The sequence below is a fragment of the Schistocerca piceifrons genome, chromosome 2 (genome assembly GCF_021461385.2).
Source record: "Schistocerca piceifrons isolate TAMUIC-IGC-003096 chromosome 2, iqSchPice1.1, whole genome shotgun sequence".
Lineage (NCBI taxonomy): Eukaryota > Metazoa > Arthropoda > Insecta > Orthoptera > Acrididae > Schistocerca > Schistocerca piceifrons.
Genome location: NC_060139.1, coordinates 40,259,402 through 40,280,623, shown reverse-complemented (window position 1 = coordinate 40,280,623; position 21,222 = coordinate 40,259,402). Strand labels below are relative to the sequence as shown.

At 49.8% G+C, this 21,222-nt stretch overlaps 16 non-coding genes across 16 annotated transcripts; 8 read left to right on the top strand and 8 right to left on the bottom strand.

The window, feature by feature from the left end:
* Positions 1 to 221: 221 nt before the first annotated feature.
* Trnag-ccc lies at positions 222 to 293 on the bottom strand. Its single transcript has one exon. It is a non-coding gene; the product is annotated as a tRNA-Gly (tRNA).
* A 683-nt stretch (positions 294 to 976) lies between these two features.
* Positions 977 to 1,060, top strand: Trnal-uaa. The gene has a single exon. It is a non-coding gene; the product is annotated as a tRNA-Leu (tRNA).
* Positions 1,061 to 2,187: 1,127 nt separating this feature from the next.
* Positions 2,188 to 2,259, bottom strand: Trnag-ccc. Its single transcript has one exon. It is a non-coding gene; the product is annotated as a tRNA-Gly (tRNA).
* Positions 2,260 to 2,942: 683 nt separating this feature from the next.
* Positions 2,943 to 3,026, top strand: Trnal-uaa. Its single transcript has one exon. It is a non-coding gene; the product is annotated as a tRNA-Leu (tRNA).
* A 1,127-nt stretch (positions 3,027 to 4,153) lies between these two features.
* On the bottom strand, positions 4,154 to 4,225 carry Trnag-ccc. Its single transcript has one exon. It is a non-coding gene; the product is annotated as a tRNA-Gly (tRNA).
* A 683-nt stretch (positions 4,226 to 4,908) lies between these two features.
* On the top strand, positions 4,909 to 4,992 carry Trnal-uaa. Its single transcript has one exon. It is a non-coding gene; the product is annotated as a tRNA-Leu (tRNA).
* Positions 4,993 to 6,119: 1,127 nt separating this feature from the next.
* On the bottom strand, positions 6,120 to 6,191 carry Trnag-ccc. The gene has a single exon. It is a non-coding gene; the product is annotated as a tRNA-Gly (tRNA).
* Positions 6,192 to 6,874: 683 nt separating this feature from the next.
* On the top strand, positions 6,875 to 6,958 carry Trnal-uaa. Its single transcript has one exon. It is a non-coding gene; the product is annotated as a tRNA-Leu (tRNA).
* A 1,127-nt stretch (positions 6,959 to 8,085) lies between these two features.
* On the bottom strand, positions 8,086 to 8,157 carry Trnag-ccc. The gene has a single exon. It is a non-coding gene; the product is annotated as a tRNA-Gly (tRNA).
* Positions 8,158 to 8,840: 683 nt separating this feature from the next.
* Positions 8,841 to 8,924, top strand: Trnal-uaa. The gene has a single exon. It is a non-coding gene; the product is annotated as a tRNA-Leu (tRNA).
* A 6,541-nt stretch (positions 8,925 to 15,465) lies between these two features.
* On the bottom strand, positions 15,466 to 15,537 carry Trnag-ccc. The gene has a single exon. It is a non-coding gene; the product is annotated as a tRNA-Gly (tRNA).
* Positions 15,538 to 16,220: 683 nt separating this feature from the next.
* On the top strand, positions 16,221 to 16,304 carry Trnal-uaa. Its single transcript has one exon. It is a non-coding gene; the product is annotated as a tRNA-Leu (tRNA).
* A 1,127-nt stretch (positions 16,305 to 17,431) lies between these two features.
* On the bottom strand, positions 17,432 to 17,503 carry Trnag-ccc. Its single transcript has one exon. It is a non-coding gene; the product is annotated as a tRNA-Gly (tRNA).
* Positions 17,504 to 18,186: 683 nt separating this feature from the next.
* Trnal-uaa lies at positions 18,187 to 18,270 on the top strand. The gene has a single exon. It is a non-coding gene; the product is annotated as a tRNA-Leu (tRNA).
* Positions 18,271 to 19,397: 1,127 nt separating this feature from the next.
* Positions 19,398 to 19,469, bottom strand: Trnag-ccc. Its single transcript has one exon. It is a non-coding gene; the product is annotated as a tRNA-Gly (tRNA).
* Positions 19,470 to 20,152: 683 nt separating this feature from the next.
* Trnal-uaa lies at positions 20,153 to 20,236 on the top strand. The gene has a single exon. It is a non-coding gene; the product is annotated as a tRNA-Leu (tRNA).
* Positions 20,237 to 21,222: the final 986 nt, after the last annotated feature.

Sequence of the window (21,222 nt, the reverse complement as noted above, 5' to 3'; positions counted from 1 at the left end):
CCCATTTCCAAGCGTCAGCTTTCGCGTCAGCCGAGCAAAGTCGAGACAAGTCGACACATGGAGACACACGATGCTGAGAAACGAAAGCCGCAGACTAGCGCCCTGGCAGCACGGACTGAGACGAGGGGCGAAGGAAAACTATTCGTACCGCGACAGTTCACAGTTTCGAAGATCGCGTTTCGTTACGTGGAATACCCGTAGAAGAAAAAAAGTACCTTTTGTGCGGTGGCCGGGAATCGAACCCGGATCAACTGCTTGGGAAGCAACCATGCTGACCGTTACACCACCACCGCGTTGTGCTGCGTCCCACCCACGCCTTGATGTGTCGGCTACCCTCCTGCCATCAGAGGCCGAAGGCGACGGCGCTGTAGGCGCTCAACGCCAGGGCGGAGGTGAGCACATCTGAACGCAGTGCGTAGGTGCTGCTAGGGCGATGTAGCGTAGCTAGAAGCAGAACTGACAGCCGTTGAAAAACTGCCCTTTAATTTACAGCAGGGCGATAAAACAAATATCTAATGTGACGTACTTACTGATGATCCAGAGACGATTCAGCATGTGTGTGCCAATCCAGAAGTAGAAAGCGCCTAAGTATCACAATATTAAGTTGGTTAGTTTGATGCTCGCCTGGAGCCTATCATTAGCTTCCCCTGAGGGCGAAATGCACAGCGTAGCCGTTGCTAGGGAACGGCCTCTTCTGTCGTTTTTTGTTTTCTCTGTGTCAGTGTGAATATTGATAACTACAGTTCTGCTCGTTCCACTCAAGACAGATGGCGACGGAAAACAATGGTGTAAGGCACCATGTTTAAGCTGTGGTTCCCGAACGTGAGGGTGGGGTGCAACCTCACATCTGACAACTCGTTTTAAATACTCTAAAACCAACGTATATCCTTCACACAAGGAAAAAACACGCTAATTTCGCAGTCAGGCTCTGGAGATATACCGAGAAACGACGGTGGAAGAGATCTGGCGCCCACGCGTCAGATTGGCCGAGCGGTCTAAGGCGCCAGATTTAAGCTCTGGTTCCCGAAGGGGAGCGTGGGTTCGAACCCCACATCTGACAATGCATTTTAAATATTCCAAAACTACCAATTTCGTACATGCGGGAAAACAAGTAAATTACGCGGGAACAGGTTCCACAGATACTACGAGAAACGGCAGTGACTATGGTGCTTGCCTTGCAAGTCTGATTGTCTGGCGGCCTGAAAGAATGGAAAGCTGTTAGGAGACATGGCTTTCAGCCACGAGGCCCGGAATCGATTCCCAGTAGCCGAACATTCTTTTGTTTGCTGAGTCTTGGTTATTCTCACGGCATTTACGATATCTTTGGGTTGTGGTTTTTGGGGTCCAAGCATCAGGCGAGCAAACGTGAACGAAAGCAGATATGTGCGTAAATGAGTGTCAGGGCAGTAATAAAGGTGGATGAGACGGTGGATCGGGTATTGGACTGCAGACGTGCCACATTGCGTAGCTCGATAGCTGAGTAAGTTAGAGCGTCGTGCTGTGAACACAAAGGCCACGTATTCGACCGCACCAAGTGCCATTTCATTTTTCTCCCCTAAAAGACAATGCTTCCTCCAGCGACACACTGCCAGGTAAATAACAAGCGATCTTCACAAGAAGTAAGGTGTCTACACGTTGCGCGATACTGTCGCCAACGGCCACACCGCGCGTAGTGCAGCGGTTCTCGTCTGTTCACCGGCGTTAGGAATCGTTGGCCGTGGTTAGTACATGGATGCGTGCTCGGCTGGGAACTCGACGTGCTGTTGCCTTCTTTCATTTTGCATTTTTCCTTCGGCTTCGTTGTTGCTTAGCAATAATTATGCGGTCCCGCACGCTGACGCCACTCTTGCCTCTCGGTACACTAAGGGGCGAATCTGTGGCCACAATAAAATGAAAGGTTCTGTCGTGTGTTTGTCGTTTTTTGGTCTCTCCCAGTCGTTTGTCGCGCCTGCCCTCTACATATATGCCCATTTCCAAGCGTCAGCTTTCGCGTCAGCCGAGCAAAGTCGAGACAAGTCGACACATGGAGACACACGATGCTGAGAAACGAAAGCCGCAGACTAGCGCCCTGGCAGCACGGACTGAGACGAGGGGCGAAGGAAAACTATTCGTACCGCGACAGTTCACAGTTTCGAAGATCGCGTTTCGTTACGTGGAATACCCGTAGAAGAAAAAAAGTACCTTTTGTGCGGTGGCCGGGAATCGAACCCGGATCAACTGCTTGGGAAGCAACCATGCTGACCGTTACACCACCACCGCGTTGTGCTGCGTCCCACCCACGCCTTGATGTGTCGGCTACCCTCCTGCCATCAGAGGCCGAAGGCGACGGCGCTGTAGGCGCTCAACGCCAGGGCGGAGGTGAGCACATCTGAACGCAGTGCGTAGGTGCTGCTAGGGCGATGTAGCGTAGCTAGAAGCAGAACTGACAGCCGTTGAAAAACTGCCCTTTAATTTACAGCAGGGCGATAAAACAAATATCTAATGTGACGTACTTACTGATGATCCAGAGACGATTCAGCATGTGTGTGCCAATCCAGAAGTAGAAAGCGCCTAAGTATCACAATATTAAGTTGGTTAGTTTGATGCTCGCCTGGAGCCTATCATTAGCTTCCCCTGAGGGCGAAATGCACAGCGTAGCCGTTGCTAGGGAACGGCCTCTTCTGTCGTTTTTTGTTTTCTCTGCGTCAGTGTGAATATTGATAACTACAGTTCTGCTCGTTCCACTCAAGACAGATGGCGACGGAAAACAATGGTGTAAGGCACCATGTTTAAGCTGTGGTTCCCGAAAGTGAGGGTGGGGTGCAACCTCACATCTGACAACTCGTTTTAAATACTCTAAAACCAACGTATTTCCTTCACACAAGAAAAAAACACGCTAATTTCGCAGTCAGGCTCTGGAGATATACCGAGAAACGACGGTGGAAGAGATCTGGCGCCCACGCGTCAGATTGGCCGAGCGGTCTAAGGCGCCAGATTTAAGCTCTGGTTCCCGAAGGGGAGCGTGGGTTCGAACCCCACATCTGACAATGCATTTTAAATATTCCAAAACTACCAATTTCGTACATGCGGGAAAACAAGTAAATTACGCGGGAACAGGTTCCACAGATACTACGAGAAACGGCAGTGACTATGGTGCTTGCCTTGCAAGTCTGATTGTCTGGCGGCCTGAAAGAAAGGAAAGCTGTTAGGAGACATGGCTTTCAGCCACGAGGCCCGGAATCGATTCCCGGTAGCCGAACATTCTTTTGTTTGCTGAGTCTTGGTTATTCTCACGGCATTTACGATATCTTTGGGTTGTGGTTTTTGGGGTCCAAGCATCAGGCGAGCAAACGTGAACGAAAGCAGATATGTGCGTAAATGAGTGTCAGGGCAGTAATAAAGGTGGATGAGACGGTGGATCGGGTATTGGACTGCAGACGTGCCACATTGCGTAGCTCGATAGCTGAGTAAGTTAGAGCGTCGTGCTGTGAACACAAAGGCCACGTATTCGACCGCACCAAGTGCCATTTCATTTTTCTCCCCTAAAAGACAATGCTTCCTCCAGCGACACACTGCCAGGTAAATAACAAGCGATCTTCACAAGAAGTAAGGTGTCTACACGTTGCGCGATACTGTCGCCAACGGCCACACCGCGCGTAGTGCAGCGGTTCTCGTCTGTTCACCGGCGTTAGGAATCGTTGGCCGTGGTTAGTACATGGATGCGTGCTCGGCTGGGAACTCGACGTGCTGTTGCCTTCTTTCATTTTGCATTTTTCCTTCGGCTTCGTTGTTGCTTAGCAATAATTATGCGGTCCCGCACGCTGACGCCACTCTTGCCTCTCGGTACACTAAGGGGCGAATCTGTGGCCACAATAAAATGAAAGGTTCTGTCGTGTGTTTGTCGTTTTTTGGTCTCTCCCAGTCGTTTGTCGCGCCTGCCCTCTACATATATGCCCATTTCCAAGCGTCAGCTTTCGCGTCAGCCGAGCAAAGTCGAGACAAGTCGACACATGGAGACACACGATGCTGAGAAACGAAAGCCGCAGACTAGCGCCCTGGCAGCACGGACTGAGACGAGGGGCGAAGGAAAACTATTCGTACCGCGACAGTTCACAGTTTCGAAGATCGCGTTTCGTTACGTGGAATACCCGTAGAAGAAAAAAAGTACCTTTTGTGCGGTGGCCGGGAATCGAACCCGGATCAACTGCTTGGGAAGCAACCATGCTGACCGTTACACCACCACCGCGTTGTGCTGCGTCCCACCCACGCCTTGATGTGTCGGCTACCCTCCTGCCATCAGAGGCCGAAGGCGACGGCGCTGTAGGCGCTCAACGCCAGGGCGGAGGTGAGCACATCTGAACGCAGTGCGTAGGTGCTGCTAGGGCGATGTAGCGTAGCTAGAAGCAGAACTGACAGCCGTTGAAAAACTGCCCTTTAATTTACAGCAGGGCGATAAAACAAATATCTAATGTGACGTACTTACTGATGATCCAGAGACGATTCAGCATGTGTGTGCCAATCCAGAAGTAGAAAGCGCCTAAGTATCACAATATTAAGTTGGTTAGTTTGATGCTCGCCTGGAGCCTATCATTAGCTTCCCCTGAGGGCGAAATGCACAGCGTAGCCGTTGCTAGGGAACGGCCTCTTCTGTCGTTTTTTGTTTTCTCTGCGTCAGTGTGAATATTGATAACTACAGTTCTGCTCGTTCCACTCAAGACAGATGGCGACGGAAAACAATGGTGTAAGGCACCATGTTTAAGCTGTGGTTCCCGAAAGTGAGGGTGGGGTGCAACCTCACATCTGACAACTCGTTTTAAATACTCTAAAACCAACGTATTTCCTTCACACAAGAAAAAAACACGCTAATTTCGCAGTCAGGCTCTGGAGATATACCGAGAAACGACGGTGGAAGAGATCTGGCGCCCACGCGTCAGATTGGCCGAGCGGTCTAAGGCGCCAGATTTAAGCTCTGGTTCCCGAAGGGGAGCGTGGGTTCGAACCCCACATCTGACAATGCATTTTAAATATTCCAAAACTACCAATTTCGTACATGCGGGAAAACAAGTAAATTACGCGGGAACAGGTTCCACAGATACTACGAGAAACGGCAGTGACTATGGTGCTTGCCTTGCAAGTCTGATTGTCTGGCGGCCTGAAAGAAAGGAAAGCTGTTAGGAGACATGGCTTTCAGCCACGAGGCCCGGAATCGATTCCCGGTAGCCGAACATTCTTTTGTTTGCTGAGTCTTGGTTATTCTCACGGCATTTACGATATCTTTGGGTTGTGGTTTTTGGGGTCCAAGCATCAGGCGAGCAAACGTGAACGAAAGCAGATATGTGCGTAAATGAGTGTCAGGGCAGTAATAAAGGTGGATGAGACGGTGGATCGGGTATTGGACTGCAGACGTGCCACATTGCGTAGCTCGATAGCTGAGTAAGTTAGAGCGTCGTGCTGTGAACACAAAGGCCACGTATTCGACCGCACCAAGTGCCATTTCATTTTTCTCCCCTAAAAGACAATGCTTCCTCCAGCGACACACTGCCAGGTAAATAACAAGCGATCTTCACAAGAAGTAAGGTGTCTACACGTTGCGCGATACTGTCGCCAACGGCCACACCGCGCGTAGTGCAGCGGTTCTCGTCTGTTCACCGGCGTTAGGAATCGTTGGCCGTGGTTAGTACATGGATGCGTGCTCGGCTGGGAACTCGACGTGCTGTTGCCTTCTTTCATTTTGCATTTTTCCTTCGGCTTCGTTGTTGCTTAGCAATAATTATGCGGTCCCGCACGCTGACGCCACTCTTGCCTCTCGGTACACTAAGGGGCGAATCTGTGGCCACAATAAAATGAAAGGTTCTGTCGTGTGTTTGTCGTTTTTTGGTCTCTCCCAGTCGTTTGTCGCGCCTGCCCTCTACATATATGCCCATTTCCAAGCGTCAGCTTTCGCGTCAGCCGAGCAAAGTCGAGACAAGTCGACACATGGAGACACACGATGCTGAGAAACGAAAGCCGCAGACTAGCGCCCTGGCAGCACGGACTGAGACGAGGGGCGAAGGAAAACTATTCGTACCGCGACAGTTCACAGTTTCGAAGATCGCGTTTCGTTACGTGGAATACCCGTAGAAGAAAAAAAGTACCTTTTGTGCGGTGGCCGGGAATCGAACCCGGATCAACTGCTTGGGAAGCAACCATGCTGACCGTTACACCACCACCGCGTTGTGCTGCGTCCCACCCACGCCTTGATGTGTCGGCTACCCTCCTGCCATCAGAGGCCGAAGGCGACGGCGCTGTAGGCGCTCAACGCCAGGGCGGAGGTGAGCACATCTGAACGCAGTGCGTAGGTGCTGCTAGGGCGATGTAGCGTAGCTAGAAGCAGAACTGACAGCCGTTGAAAAACTGCCCTTTAATTTACAGCAGGGCGATAAAACAAATATCTAATGTGACGTACTTACTGATGATCCAGAGACGATTCAGCATGTGTGTGCCAATCCAGAAGTAGAAAGCGCCTAAGTATCACAATATTAAGTTGGTTAGTTTGATGCTCGCCTGGAGCCTATCATTAGCTTCCCCTGAGGGCGAAATGCACAGCGTAGCCGTTGCTAGGGAACGGCCTCTTCTGTCGTTTTTTGTTTTCTCTGCGTCAGTGTGAATATTGATAACTACAGTTCTGCTCGTTCCACTCAAGACAGATGGCGACGGAAAACAATGGTGTAAGGCACCATGTTTAAGCTGTGGTTCCCGAAAGTGAGGGTGGGGTGCAACCTCACATCTGACAACTCGTTTTAAATACTCTAAAACCAACGTATTTCCTTCACACAAGAAAAAAACACGCTAATTTCGCAGTCAGGCTCTGGAGATATACCGAGAAACGACGGTGGAAGAGATCTGGCGCCCACGCGTCAGATTGGCCGAGCGGTCTAAGGCGCCAGATTTAAGCTCTGGTTCCCGAAGGGGAGCGTGGGTTCGAACCCCACATCTGACAATGCATTTTAAATATTCCAAAACTACCAATTTCGTACATGCGGGAAAACAAGTAAATTACGCGGGAACAGGTTCCACAGATACTACGAGAAACGGCAGTGACTATGGTGCTTGCCTTGCAAGTCTGATTGTCTGGCGGCCTGAAAGAAAGGAAAGCTGTTAGGAGACATGGCTTTCAGCCACGAGGCCCGGAATCGATTCCCGGTAGCCGAACATTCTTTTGTTTGCTGAGTCTTGGTTATTCTCACGGCATTTACGATATCTTTGGGTTGTGGTTTTTGGGGTCCAAGCATCAGGCGAGCAAACGTGAACGAAAGCAGATATGTGCGTAAATGAGTGTCAGGGCAGTAATAAAGGTGGATGAGACGGTGGATCGGGTATTGGACTGCAGACGTGCCACATTGCGTAGCTCGATAGCTGAGTAAGTTAGAGCGTCGTGCTGTGAACACAAAGGCCACGTATTCGACCGCACCAAGTGCCATTTCATTTTTCTCCCCTAAAAGACAATGCTTCCTCCAGCGACACACTGCCAGGTAAATAACAAGCGATCTTCACAAGAAGTAAGGTGTCTACACGTTGCGCGATACTGTCGCCAACGGCCACACCGCGCGTAGTGCAGCGGTTCTCGTCTGTTCACCGGCGTTAGGAATCGTTGGCCGTGGTTAGTACATGGATGCGTGCTCGGCTGGGAACTCGACGTGCTGTTGCCTTCTTTCATTTTGCATTTTTCCTTCGGCTTCGTTGTTGCTTAGCAATAATTATGCGGTCCCGCACGCTGACGCCACTCTTGCCTCTCGGTACACTAAGGGGCGAATCTGTGGCCACAATAAAATGAAAGGTTCTGTCGTGTGTTTGTCGTTTTTTGGTCTCTCCCAGTCGTTTGTCGCGCCTGCCCTCTACATATATGCCCATTTCCAAGCGTCAGCTTTCGCGTCAGCCGAGCAAAGTCGAGACAAGTCGACACATGGAGACACACGATGCTGAGAAACGAAAGCCGCAGACTAGCGCCCTGGCAGCACGGACTGAGACGAGGGGCGAAGGAAAACTATTCGTACCGCGACAGTTCACAGTTTCGAAGATCGCGTTTCGTTACGTGGAATACCCGTAGAAGAAAAAAAGTACCTTTTGTGCGGTGGCCGGGAATCGAACCCGGATCAACTGCTTGGGAAGCAACCATGCTGACCGTTACACCACCACCGCGTTGTGCTGCGTCCCACCCACGCCTTGATGTGTCGGCTACCCTCCTGCCATCAGAGGCCGAAGGCGACGGCGCTGTAGGCGCTCAACGCCAGGGCGGAGGTGAGCACATCTGAACGCAGTGCGTAGGTGCTGCTAGGGCGATGTAGCGTAGCTAGAAGCAGAACTGACAGCCGTTGAAAAACTGCCCTTTAATTTACAGCAGGGCGATAAAACAAATATCTAATGTGACGTACTTACTGATGATCCAGAGACGATTCAGCATGTGTGTGCCAATCCAGAAGTAGAAAGCGCCTAAGTATCACAATATTAAGTTGGTTAGTTTGATGCTCGCCTGGAGCCTATCATTAGCTTCCCCTGAGGGCGAAATGCACAGCGTAGCCGTTGCTAGGGAACGGCCTCTTCTGTCGTTTTTTGTTTTCTCTGCGTCAGTGTGAATATTGATAACTACAGTTCTGCTCGTTCCACTCAAGACAGATGGCGACGGAAAACAATGGTGTAAGGCACCATGTTTAAGCTGTGGTTCCCGAAAGTGAGGGTGGGGTGCAACCTCACATCTGACAACTCGTTTTAAATACTCTAAAACCAACGTATTTCCTTCACACAAGAAAAAAACACGCTAATTTCGCAGTCAGGCTCTGGAGATATACCGAGAAACGACGGTGGAAGAGATCTGGCGCCCACGCGTCAGATTGGCCGAGCGGTCTAAGGCGCCAGATTTAAGCTCTGGTTCCCGAAGGGGAGCGTGGGTTCGAACCCCACATCTGACAATGCATTTTAAATATTCCAAAACTACCAATTTCGTACATGCGGGAAAACAAGTAAATTACGCGGGAACAGGTTCCACAGATACTACGAGAAACGGCAGTGACTATGGTGCTTGCCTTGCAAGTCTGATTGTCTGGCGGCCTGAAAGAAAGGAAAGCTGTTAGGAGACATGGCTTTCAGCCACGAGGCCCGGAATCGATTCCCGGTAGCCGAACATTCTTTTGTTTGCTGAGTCTTGGTTATTCTCACGGCATTTACGATATCTTTGGGTTGTGGTTTTTGGGGTCCAAGCATCAGGCGAGCAAACGTGAACGAAAGCAGATATGTGCGTAAATGAGTGTCAGGGCAGTAATAAAGGTGGATGAGACGGTGGATCGGGTATTGGACTGCAGACGTGCCACATTGCGTAGCTCGATAGCGAGTTGCGCTTGAGCCGCGACAGCGATCGGACGTGCCTAAACTTCCGTGCCGTCGTAGCGCCGCAAGCCGTGTTTTGATCGTTTCTTGTGACTGTGATTGTGCGTTTTCTCGTGGTATTTTGAGATTTTGTCTCTTCTCGTCGTCTTGTTTATCTTACTAGCGGTTTCGGCCGCTTGTCGTTACAGTTATGGCTAAATCGGTTCCCCGAAAGAATACATTGTGTTTTGAGTTTGACAAGGCATCGCGTCGTGTGCAACCAAGCTCCCTGGAAATTCATGATTGGATTGTGGATATAATTGGGATAACGTCCGACCAGGTTCACACAGCGTACTATGATATGGCGGATTACTGTTTCTTTGTCAAGTTTCTCACTCCGTTACAACTGGAGAAAATCTTGCAGAAAACTGGAGGAAAGGCGGAATTCCATCATCGAGACCAGTCGGTGAGTACCGTGATAATCACCAATGCTGATGTAGAATATAAGCAGGTTCGGGTCTTCAATTTGCCACCAGAAGTTGACAATTACCTGTTGAAGGATGTTCTTGCAAAATACGGTGATATTCGGCAAATCAGAATGGAAAAATGGTCTAGCCAACACAAATTGCAATGCTACAGTGGGGTTCGTTCTGTTGATATGAGCATTAAAGTTAATATTCCCTCGAATATCGTGGTCTGTGGCTATAAAGCACATGTCGTTTATAGTGGGCAAGTCGAAACTTGTTATATTTGTAACGAGAGTGGTCATTTACGCAGTGATTGTCCTCGGCGTGTTTTCGTGCTTAAAAACTCCCTACAAAAACGCCAGAGGTTGACACTAGCTGATATTATGACCCAACATCAGAAGTTGGGGGAGACAACTTTGCAACCCAGTACGTCAGAGGCCGTTGAACCCGATCTTAGCAACGAGTCCTTCCCGCCTTTAGCACAAAAGAGCGAGAAGCTTCCACTTGCTGTCAGCACCACGTTATCGGTCGGTAACAAACGACGCCGTACCTGTGACGATAGTGGAACTGATGAAGAGTTGTCGGCCAACGACCAGATATCTGTCACGGACGCGAACCCTCCCTCGCAGGAAACCCTTGCCGTGGACAGCATAGGTGAGGGCTCCGACGCCGCTGCTTCCCCGGCGGCGTCGGTCAACAACGGTGTCGACCAGTGTTTACAGCTGACTGTTGTGACGCCGCCGGCCGGCCCGCCACTACACGACTTGGATGCACAACAAGTGGACGACCGTCCGATGTCGGCTCTACAGCCACCCGACGAGGACGTTGGTCCGGAGACCGTTGTAAACACCAACCCGCCCGTCGCTGAACACAACCAACCTCAGAGGCCGGAAGACTGTTTACCAACAGACCGTGTGGATACAAACAAACACACCTTGCTTTCCGCCGCCGCGATTTCGCACGAGTTAGCTACAGTGGAGGAAGCCAGCACTCCGACTACCGATTTCAGTCATGATCCGCCCACCCCACCTTCTGCCATGGAACTCCCGACTGGTGGACGACGGAAAACTAAACCCAAACCAAATGTCTCCGCGGCCCGAAGAAAGACTCCGACCAAAGGAGCCGCGGAATCTGGACGCGAACCTGGCACTGTAAATTCGCCGTCTGACAGTGCGATGGACTGGGCCGCTAATGCAATGAAGCTTTCTTCCTCCTTCGATGGGCACGACCCAGGCATATAAATTTCTGTCTCTTAATATTAACAGGATCACGTCAGCTTTGACAACAGCGTTGTTGCGACAGTTTATCTACGACTCTGAAGCCGATGTTGTACTGCTACAGGAAGTGTCTATGTTAAGTCTCCCCGTCCCTGGTTTTCATACGATAGCAAATGTAACGAAAGACACGAGCACAGGCACAGCCATTTTATTACGCGAGGGCATCCCTGTTCGAAGCATTGAAATACTCGAGTGTGGTAGGGGTATTGCCTGTCAAATTTTTGACGTCACCATAGTGAACATCTACGCACCGTCTGGTTCAACTCGCAAATCCGATAGAGCCAAATTTTTCAAAGAAGACATCATCTATTTGTTGCGACGGAACCCATCACAATTCATCCTTAGTGGCGACTTCAATTGTGTCCTCAATCGAAAAGATCAGTCTCCGAACTTCAATTACTGTCGGGAATTGCATGATCTGGTACGTCATCTGCGAATGCAGGATGCATGGGAACTCAAGAACCCCACTAAGGTTAAATTTACGTACTTTACTTCGACGGCATGCAGCCGCCTTGATCGGTTGTACGTCACGGAGAATATCTGCCATCGTGTTCTCGACACGGATGTCATTCCAGCTAGCTTTTCAGACCATTGTGCCTTTTCCGTAACGATCAGTTTAGACAGACAACGGACTCACCGATTCCGGAATCAATGGAGCCTCAATGTTTCTCTCCTGACGGATAATTACATACAAGATGTTATTCATGCGACGTGGACGGACTGTCTCAAGCGACGTTTGTAAGTACGCTACCACTATCGCCTGGTGGAATGAGGTGGTCAAACGGAGGATGAGACAAACTCTGAAAAATTATGGCTGGCAACGGGCCCAGGATACCAAACGAACCATCGATTTTTACCAGACGGTATTGCGGGAGTTGTATACGCAAGTAACCGTAACGAATACGAACTTGGAAGGGATCAAGAAAATCAAGGCCAACCTACTAGCCATAAAGCGTACACAACTTGCGGGGCTGCAGACCAAAGCTCAAACTAAGTCGCTTCAGGACGACGAAGTCACGTCCCTGTACCACCTTATCAAGCACCGTGCGAACCGCCAGAGAACGTTTATTGAGGAACTTGAGACCGCTGATGGGGTCCTCCTCACTCATCAGAGGGATATCCTTCGCGCCGTTGCCGAATATTTTACTCAACTGTACTCGCAATGTGCTACCCGTGGGACTGTTGACCCTGTGGCTTTCTGTACTCCACCTTCAGAAGTCACGCACGCCGATAACTGCGCGATATTGCAAGATTTTGATGCGGATGACGTCCTGGACCTGATCACTAGTTCCCCGTCACGAAAATCCCCCGGCCCTGATGGGCTGCCGAAAGAATTCTATGTGCGCTTCTGGCCTCTCATTGGACAAGCCTTTACAACAGTCCTCAACGAGGTGATGCGCGGGACTCCCTTGCCGGCAGACCTCAAGGAAGGCAGAATTGTCTTGGTTCCCAAACGCAAACACCGGAAAGATCTTGATCATTATCGTCCGATAACTCTACTCAATTTCGATTATAAAACTTTTGCCAGAGCACTAAATAGCAGACTAACGGCGGTGGTGAAAAAGGTGGTCCAAAATCATCAATCTTGTTTCCCTGGTCGGTCCATTATGACACCCATCTCGGAATATAGAGACATTATTTCGATAGCATCGGTGACTAACGTGAACTGTGCACTCTTATTTGTTGACTTTTCTAAAGCATTCGATCGAGTGAGTCATGATTATCTCATGCGTTTCCTGCAGCATTGTGGATTCAATGAAAGCGTTATTGCCATCATACGACACCTGATAACTGGTATTACAACAAAGGTTAGCGTCAATGGACAGCTCACGCAGCCTATCGAGATTCAAAGAGGGGTCCCGCAGGGGAGCCCCCTCTCCATGCTCTTGTTCGTGCTGGCGCTCGAACCATTCCTACGCTCCGTCGCCGATAAACTGACCGGCCTGACCACGACCGGTCCTTCTTTTGTGGTTCGCGCTTACGCCGATGATGTCGGGGTTTTAATACGGGCCGAAGAAGAAATACCGATCCTTAAGTCCGAAATTGATAACTACTGCCGTGTCTCTGGAGCACGAATCAACACCGATAAATGCAGATTCGTCAAAATCCGTGGATTGGCAAACGTAACCGTCCCGTGGGCACAAACTGCGGAAACCCACACAACCTTAGGTATGATTGTCGATCGATGCCCACTGAAAATGTGTGCCAAAAATTGGCGGCGGATCGCCGATTCCATGCACGGCGCTATTCGCGAAAACAACTGGCGGTCTATCAACCTGCTTCAACGAATTCGTCTCCTCGACACTTACATTTTCAGTAAAGCCTACTACATGGCCCAAATTTTTCCGATTCCAAGGTTACAGGCGAAGCGACTTATGAAACTCTCCAACTATTTTCTCTGGCAAGGGAACATTTTTAAATCGAAATATACCACATTGACCATGCCACGGAAGGCTGGAGGACTCAATTTACCAGACATCGACAGAAAGTGTACGGCCTTGTACATCAAACGTATTACCATGTTGTTGAGGAAGGAACCGCTCAGTGTAACACATTGGCTCTTCCACATTTTACGTCCTCTAGATCTCCGTCCACCCTCTGCTGTAGGACACATCAATTTTCAACTAAAACATGTCCGGTACTACTATCTCGAAGTAAGTTACATCGGGGGCGCCGTTGTTCACAGGTCGGATTTATCGACAAAGGTTCTGCTCGACAGATGGCATCGAACTATGATACACCACCCCATGGAAATCAAACACCCAAGTGTCCAATGGAATATAGTCTGGCACAACATCAGTTTATCCATCCATACTTCCGTTGTGGCATCCACGTGGTATCAGGTTGTTAATAGTGTTATCCCCACAAATGAACGGTTGCACCGCATAGGCTTACAAGACAGTGATCGATGTGCGCGTTGTGGCCTGGTCGACACCTTACGCCACAGATTTACATGCGGTGGCCATCTACTTAACTGGAAATGGGTGCAACAACGTTTGGGTCTCTTAACTCGCAGCAGTGCGGCCAGTCACTCCACCGATTTCCTCCTCTGGCCAGACACCACATATTATCCTGCGACCAAGAACAACACTGTGATGTGGCTACTGGGACACTATGTGACATATGTTATTTGCCACAATGGCGACGACGATCTCGTAAGTTTTGAAACTTACATGCGAACAGCGCAGTGGCAAATGACACGGTTCTCCGCAGACAAAAAAAATTTTGGAAACATGATCGCCATTATTTTTGAAAAGAAAGGTGTTGGATAACACCTCCTCACTCTTCATTGGTACCGTTCCTCGTCAACGACCGGCCCTTCAGATTAAACAATCACAGTACTTCAGCAGCGACAGGCACCGCGTCCTGAATTCGGATTCTCAGACATATCCTCACGAGAATATGTAAAGTAAACACAAAAACTACGAAAAAAAAACAAAAAAAAATGGATAAGGCGTCGGACTTCGGATCCGAAGATAAAAAAAAAAAAAAAAAAAAAAAAAAAAAAAAACGCAGTGCGTAGGTGCTGCTAGGGCGATGTAGCGTAGCTAGAAGCAGAACTGACAGCCGTTGAAAAACTGCCCTTTACTTTACAGCAGGGCGATAAAATAAATATCTAATGTGACGTACTTACTGATGATCCAGAGACGATTCAGCATGTAAAAAAAAAAAAAAAAAAAAAAAAAAGATAGCTGAGTAAGTTAGAGCGTCGTGCTGTGAACACAAAGGCCACGTATTCGACCGCACCAAGTGCCATTTCATTTTTCTCCCCTAAAAGACAATGCTTCCTCCAGCGACACACTACCAGGTAAATAACAAGCGATCTTCACAAGAAGTAAGGTGTCTACACGTTGCGCGATACTGTCGCCAACGGCCACACCGCGCGTAGTGCAGCGGTTCTCGTCTGTTCACCGGCGTTAGGAATCGTTGGCCGTGGTTAGTACATGGATGCGTGCTCGGCTGGGAACTCGACGTGCTGTTGCCTTCTTTCATTTTGCATTTTTCCTTCGGCTTCGTTGTTGCTTAGCAATAATTATGCGGTCCCGCACGCTGACGCCACTCTTGCCTCTCGGTACACTAAGGGGCGAATCTGTGGCCACAATAAAATGAAAGGTTCTGTCGTGTGTTTGTCGTTTTTTGGTCTCTCCCAGTCGTTTGTCGCGCCTGCCCTCTACATATATGCCCATTTCCAAGCGTCAGCTTTCGCGTCAGCCGAGCAAAGTCGAGACAAGTCGACACATGGAGACACACGATGCTGAGAAACGAAAGCCGCAGACTAGCGCCCTGGCAGCACGGACTGAGACGAGGGGCGAAGGAAAACTATTCGTACCGCGACAGTTCACAGTTTCGAAGATCGCGTTTCGTTACGTGGAATACCCGTAGAAGAAAAAAAGTACCTTTTGTGCGGTGGCCGGGAATCGAACCCGGATCAACTGCTTGGGAAGCAACCATGCTGACCGTTACACCACCACCGCGTTGTGCTGCGTCCCACCCACGCCTTGATGTGTCGGCTACCCTCCTGCCATCAGAGGCCGAAGGCGACGGCGCTGTAGGCGCTCAACGCCAGGGCGGAGGTGAGCACATCTGAACGCAGTGCGTAGGTGCTGCTAGGGCGATGTAGCGTAGCTAGAAGCAGAACTGACAGCCGTTGAAAAACTGCCCTTTAATTTACAGCAGGGCGATAAAACAAATATCTAATGTGACGTACTTACTGATGATCCAGAGACGATTCAGCATGTGTGTGCCAATCCAGAAGTAGAAAGCGCCTAAGTATCACAATATTAAGTTGGTTAGTTTGATGCTCGCCTGGAGCCTATCATTAGCTTCCCCTGAGGGCGAAATGCACAGCGTAGCCGTTGCTAGGGAACGGCCTCTTCTGTCGTTTTTTGTTTTCTCTGCGTCAGTGTGAATATTGATAACTACAGTTCTGCTCGTTCCACTCAAGACAGATGGCGACGGAAAACAATGGTGTAAGGCACCATGTTTAAGCTGTGGTTCCCGAAAGTGAGGGTGGGGTGCAACCTCACATCTGACAACTCGTTTTAAATACTCTAAAACCAACGTATTTCCTTCACACAAGAAAAAAACACGCTAATTTCGCAGTCAGGCTCTGGAGATATACCGAGAAACGACGGTGGAAGAGATCTGGCGCCCACGCGTCAGATTGGCAGAGCGGTCTAAGGCGCCAGATTTAAGCTCTGGTTCCCGAAGGGGAGCGTGGGTTCGAACCCCACATCTGACAATGCATTTTAAATATTCCAAAACTACCAATTTCGTACATGCGGGAAAACAAGTAAATTACGCGGGAACAGGTTCCACAGATACTACGAGAAACGGCAGTGACTATGGTGCTTGCCTTGCAAGTCTGATTGTCTGGCGGCCTGAAAGAAAGGAAAGCTGTTAGGAGACATGGCTTTCAGCCACGAGGCCCGGAATCGATTCCCGGTAGCCGAACATTCTTTTGTTTGCTGAGTCTTGGTTATTCTCACGGCATTTACGATATCTTTGGGTTGTGGTTTTTGGGGTCCAAGCATCAGGCGAGCAAACGTGAACGAAAGCAGATATGTGCGTAAATGAGTGTCAGGGCAGTAATAAAGGTGGATGAGACGGTGGATCGGGTATTGGACTGCAGACGTGCCACATTGCGTAGCTCGATAGCTGAGTAAGTTAGAGCATCGTGCTGTGAACACAAAGGCCACGTATTCGACCGCACCAAGTGCCATTTCATTTTTCTCCCCTAAAAGACAATGCTTCCTCCAGCGACACAATGCCAGGTAAATAACAAGCGATCTTCACAAGAAGTAAGGTGTCTACACGTTGCGCGATACTGTCGCCAACGGCCACACCGCGCGTAGTGCAGCGGTTCTCGTCTGTTCACCGGCGTTAGGAATCGTTGGCCGTGGTTAGTACATGGATGCGTGCTCGGCTGGGAACTCGACTTGCTGTTGCCTTCTTTCATTTTGCATTTTTCCTTCGGCTTCGTTGTTGCTTAGCAATAATTATGCGGTCCCGCACGCTGACGCCACTCTTGCCTCTCGGTACACTAAGGGGCGAATCTGTGGCCACAATAAAATGAAAGGTTCTGTCGTGTGTTTGTCGTTTTTTGGTCTCTCCCAGTCGTTTGTCGCGCCTGCCCTCTACATATATGCCCATTTCCAAGCGTCAGCTTTCGCGTCAGCCGAGCAAAGTCGAGACAAGTCGACACATGGAGACACACGATGCTGAGAAACGAAAGCCGCAGACTAGCGCCCTGGCAGCACGGACTGAGACGAGGGGCGAAGGAAAACTATTCGTACCGCGACAGTTCACAGTTTCGAAGATCGCGTTTCGTTACGTGGAATACCCGTAGAAGAAAAAAAGTACCTTTTGTGCGGTGGCCGGGAATCGAACCCGGATCAACTGCTTGGGAAGCAACCATGCTGACCGTTACACCACCACCGCGTTGTGCTGCGTCCCACCCACGCCTTGATGTGTCGGCTACCCTCCTGCCATCAGAGGCCGAAGGCGACGGCGCTGTAGGCGCTCAACGCCAGGGCGGAGGTGAGCACATCTGAACGCAGTGCGTAGGTGCTGCTAGGGCGATGTAGCGTAGCTAGAAGCAGAACTGACAGCCGTTGAAAAACTGCCCTTTAATTTACAGCAGGGCGATAAAACAAATATCTAATGTGACGTACTTACTGATGATCCAGAGACGATTCAGCATGTGTGTGCCAATCCAGAAGTAGAAAGCGCCTAAGTATCACAATATTAAGTTGGTTAGTTTGATGCTCGCCTGGAGCCTATCATTAGCTTCCCCTGAGGGCGAAATGCACAGCGTAGCCGTTGCTAGGGAACGGCCTCTTCTGTCGTTTTTTGTTTTCTCTGCGTCAGTGTGAATATTGATAACTACAGTTCTGCTCGTTCCACTCAAGACAGATGGCGACGGAAAACAATGGTGTAAGGCACCATGTTTAAGCTGTGGTTCCCGAAAGTGAGGGTGGGGTGCAACCTCACATCTGACAACTCGTTTTAAATACTCTAAAACCAACGTATTTCCTTCACACAAGAAAAAAACACGCTAATTTCGCAGTCAGGCTCTGGAGATATACCGAGAAACGACGGTGGAAGAGATCTGGCACCCACGCGTCAGATTGGCCGAGCGGTCTAAGGCGCCAGATTTAAGCTCTGGTTCCCGAAGGGGAGCGTGGGTTCGAACCCCACATCTGACAATGCATTTTAAATATTCCAAAACTACCAATTTCGTACAAGCGGGAAAACAAGTAAATTACGCGGGAACAAGTTCCACAGATACTACGAGAAACGGCAGTGACTATGGTGCTTGCCTTGCAAGTCTGATTGTCTGGCGGCCTGAAAGAATGGAAAGCTGTTAGGAGACATGGCTTTCAGCCACGAGGCCCGGAATCGATTCCCGGTAGCCGAACATTCTTTTGTTTGCTGAGTCTTGGTTATTCTCACGGCATTTACGATATCTTTGGGTTGTGGTTTTTGGGGTCCAAGCATCAGGCGAGCAAACGTGAACGAAAGCAGATATGTGCGTAAATGAGTGTCAGGGCAGTAATAAAGGTGGATGAGACGGTGGATCGGGTATTGGACTGCAGACGTGCCACATTGCGTAGCTCGATAGCTGAGTAAGTTAGAGCGTCGTGCTGTGAACACAAAGGCCACGTATTCGACCGCACCAAGTGCCATTTCATTTTTCTCCCCTAAAAGACAATGCTTCCTCCAGCGACACACTGCCAGGTAAATAACAAGCGATCTTCACAAGAAGTAAGGTGTCTACACGTTGCGCGATACTGTCGCCAACGGCCACACCGCGCGTAGTGCAGCGGTTCTCGTCTGTTCACTGGCGTTAGGAATCGTTGGCCGTGGTTAGTACATGGATGCGTGCTCGGCAGGGAACTCGACGTGCTGTTGCCTTCTTTCATTTTGCATTTTTCCTTCGGCTTCGTTGTTGCTTAGCAATAATTATGCGGTCCCGCACGCTGACGCCACTCTTGCCTCTCGGTACACTAAGGGGCGAATCTGTGGCCACAATAAAATGAAAGGTTCTGTCGTGTGTTTGTCGTTTTTTGGTCTCTCCCAGTCGTTTGTCGCGCCTGCCCTCTACATATATGCCCATTTCCAAGCGTCAGCTTTCGCGTCAGCCGAGCAAAGTCGAGACAAGTCGACACATGGAGACACACGATGCTGAGAAACGAAAGCCGCAGACTAGCGCCCTGGCAGCACGGACTGAGACGAGGGGCGAAGGAAAACTATTCGTACCGCGACAGTTCACAGTTTCGAAGATCGCGTTTCGTTACGTGGAATACCCGTAGAAGAAAAAAAGTACCTTTTGTGCGGTGGCCGGGAATCGAACCCGGATCAACTGCTTGGGAAGCAACCATGCTGACCGTTACACCACCACCGCGTTGTGCTGCGTCCCACCCACGCCTTGATGTGTCGGCTACCCTCCTGCCATCAGAGGCCGAAGGCGACGGCGCTGTAGGCGCTCAACGCCAGGGCGGAGGTGAGCACATCTGAACGCAGTGCGTAGGTGCTGCTAGGGCGATGTAGCGTAGCTAGAAGCAGAACTGACAGCCGTTGAAAAACTGCCCTTTAATTTACAGCAGGGCGATAAAACAAATATCTAATGTGACGTACTTACTGATGATCCAGAGACGATTCAGCATGTGTGTGCCAATCCAGAAGTAGAAAGCGCCTAAGTATCACAATATTAAGTTGGTTAGTTTGATGCTCGCCTGGAGCCTATCATTAGCTTCCCCTGAGGGCGAAATGCACAGCGTAGCCGTTGCTAGGGAACGGCCTCTTCTGTCGTTTTTTGTTTTCTCTGCGTCAGTGTGAATATTGATAACTACAGTTCTGCTCGTTCCACTCAAGACAGATGGCGACTTAAAACAATGGTGTAAGGCACCATGTTTAAGCTGTGGTTCCCGAAAGTGAGGGTGGGGTGCAACCTCACATCTGACAACTCGTTTTAAATACTCTAAAACCAACGTATTTCCTTCACACAAGAAAAAAACACGCTAATTTCGCAGTCAGGCTCTGGAGATATACCGAGAAACGACGGTGGAAGAGATCTGGCGCCTACGCGTCAGATTGGCCGAGCGGTCTAAGGCGCCAGATTTAAGCTCTGGTTCCCGAAGGGGAGCGTGGGTTCGAACCCCACATCTGACAATGCATTTTAAATATTCCAAAACTACCAATTTCGTACATGCGGGAAAACAAGTAAATTACGCGGGAACAGGTTCCACAGATACTACGAGAAACGGCAGTGACTATGGTGCTTGCCTTGCAAGTCTGATTGTCTGGCGGCCTGAAAGAATGGAAAGCTGTTAGGAGACATGGCTTTCAGCCACGAGGCCCGGAATCGATTCCCGGTAGCCGAACATTCTTTTGTTTGCTGAGTCTTGGTTATTCTCACGGCATTTACGATATCTTTGGGTTGTGGTTTTTGGGGTCCAAGCATCAGGCGAGCAAACGTGAACGAAAGCAGATATGTGCGTAAATGAGTGTCAGGGCAGTAATAAAGGTGGATGAGACGGTGGATCGGGTATTGGACTGCAGACGTGCCACATTGCGTAGCTCGATAGCTGAGTAAGTTAGAGCGTCGTGCTGTGAACACAAAGGCCACGTATTCGACCGCACCAAGTGCCATTTCATTTTTCTCCCCTAAAAGACAATGCTTCCTCCAGCGACACACTGCCAGGTAAATAACAAGCGATCTTCACAAGAAGTAAGGTGTCTACACGTTGCGCGATACTGTCGCCAACGGCCACACCGCGCGTAGTGCAGCGGTTCTCGTCTGTTCACCGGCGTTAGGAATCGTTGGCCGTGGTTAGTACATGGATGCGTGCTCGGCTGGGAACTCGACGTGCTGTTGCCTTCTTTCATTTTGCATTTTTCCTTCGGCTTCGTTGTTGCTTAGCAATAATTATGCGGTCCCGCACGCTGACGCCACTCTTGCCTCTCGGTACACTAAGGGGCGAATCTGTGGCCACAATAAAATGAAAGGTTCTGTCGTGTGTTTGTCGTTTTTTGGTCTCTCCCAGTCGTTTGTCGCGCCTGCCCTCTACATATATGCCCATTTCCAAGCGTCAGCTTTCGCGTCAGCCGAGCAAAGTCGAGACAAGTCGACACATGGAGACACACGATGCTGAGAA